Source organism: Manis pentadactyla, chromosome 7, assembly GCF_030020395.1.
Source record: "Manis pentadactyla isolate mManPen7 chromosome 7, mManPen7.hap1, whole genome shotgun sequence".
NCBI classification, from domain to species: domain Eukaryota; kingdom Metazoa; phylum Chordata; class Mammalia; order Pholidota; family Manidae; genus Manis; species Manis pentadactyla.
This window is the reverse complement of record NC_080025.1, coordinates 97,156,186-97,158,606: the sequence shown is the minus strand read 5'-3', so window position 1 is coordinate 97,158,606 and position 2,421 is coordinate 97,156,186.

Below are 2,421 nucleotides of genomic sequence, written 5' to 3'. Positions count from 1 at the left end.
AAGTCAAATACATCTCAGCCCTGCCACAAAACTAGCTGCTTGCCTATATTCATTGACTTTCCTTGGCCCCAATTTCCTCAACTGCAAAATGGGAATCTGGCAGATCCCATATAATCCTTCCAACCCGTAAATTATAGAATTGTCTTATGAAACAGTTTCAACTAAAAGTCATATAAAAGAGAAGATACTCTATACAACTTCTAATTAAACATATAAACAAAACACCCAAACTTTATACAAAGTACCCAAGAATTTGGAATATATATAAAGAGATAGGTATTTCCCCACTTTGAGGCTTTTAGGACTAGGCTCTAATACACATTGCCTCAATCCCTTTCTCCACTAAATAGTGTTAACAGTTTACATTTCCAAAGACACAAAATCTTAACTACCAAAATTACATTTTAGAAAAATTGTGACTATTTAGTATAGTGAATCTAGATACCTTCCAGTTCACACAGCCTTTTCCTGTTACAAATGCTTTAAACACTTAGACTTCCCTTTACACTATGGAGGTTGCTTTCTTGACTTTACATTTACTCTAATCTGGCTCAGTAATTTATTTGCACATTTATATTGGTATATCCATAGCAGAATTCAAAATCAGCATCCATAACTTCATATCACATTGCATAATCCCTTTGGTAATGCTGCTCTGTGGCAAGTTGCTTGAATTATATTGCTTTTCTGTTGAATTTTTGTTTTTCCTGTAATGAATTTGTTTAAATATCCAATCTCTAATCAGTTATATATATATATATATATATATATATATATATATATATATATACATGAAATCAAATTCTCCAACATCCTTAAATAACCTGTAAGATTTTTTTTTTTATTTACAAAACCTGTTTTATGAGCTTATAAATGCCATTATATCTGTTGGCTCTTTACAGGTTATATTTCAAGCTTCTTGGAAAAACTAGAAAGAGAAGGACCATATTTCAATCTACAGTTAATAGATTTCAACAAAATAACTAATAGTCTTTAGCTTGACTTTCATGTTCTCAAATTTACTGCAGAGAAATATGAAAAAGCCTTTCAAAACCAAGTCATTGTTTTTATATCATATATGAAGTTATTTAGTGAAACCATAAACTATTAAAGAGATTCTTCCCATTATTAATAATAACTGCATACTAACAGTACATTCAAGTTTTAACAGTTATAGACTTTAAACAATAAAAACTATAAGTTTGATCACTGGATTTGGTTGTGGGAAAATACTTGAATTTTTAGCTTAATCAAGAGTTCCACAAACATGTTGGTTTTTATCTTTTTTTTTGCTTATATATTTTCTCTGAACTTGGCTATATTTATTTCCATTAATTGTCACATCCAAGAGTAATTCAGCTTATTACAATATTAGCAAAACAGTGGTATAAAAAAAATAAATGCATCACTAATTGTTAATAAAAATAAACTTTATTTAAAAAGCAATGGATATTCTTCATGTTTAAAGATCAAAGTGTTAAAATACTTGGTTATCCCAATATAACATGACTTTTCCCCCCATTTCATAATGAAATAATTTAGAGATATTTAATAATTCAGGAAAGAAAATTTCTTAAAAGATTAGTAATAAGAAGGGACCATCATTGATTGAAACATTCTTCATTTATAGCCATTAAAACCTTATTGGTGGTGAGCCTTGAAGTCACATTATAGTTTAATCCCTTGCTCTATCCCTTAGAAAATATGGGAAAGGCAGTAAATAACAGGACCCAGCTTTCACTAAAATCTGAGTTTCCTCCCCATATTTGGGTTTCAAAACATGTTTTCACAATAGCAGGAGACTGTATGTTTGGCTCTTTGTTATAGGGACATTTTTTCCAACGCTATTTACTTTGATTAAAATAAAGTATCCACATACGGATCATGTGCACAAATAGAAGTGGTAGAACAATCCAACAGAAATTATTTGTGATAACTTCATATTTAGTAAATAAATCTAACACCATTTAAAAAATATGTGATCATATTATTCTATAAGTTTTTTATTGATTACATGTATGATTTAATAACATTATTGGATATTTTATATGTGTGTAATCAAATAGTTATTTTTGAAAAAAGGAAACAAGGCACAGAAAGTTAAAAACAACATATTTGTGTTACTTAAATTCTAATGTTGATATATTAATAGCATCTTAATTCTAGTTCAGTCTGTCTTGTTACTCTTTCCCCAACTTTAAAAACATCATTGATGTTTTTAAGTATTCTGGTGGTTAAGAAAAAAAAAAGTAGCGCTTCCCTTGCTTGTTTTAACCTGCAACCTCAGAATTTGAACACAAGTTCTATCTTGCTTTACTCCTTCACAAATATCCGCAAAAGGCTTCTCAGCAGAAATAGTGTATATATTCTCCTACCAATTCCACACACTGGCTGCATTCCATACCCAACAAAACTGCCCTC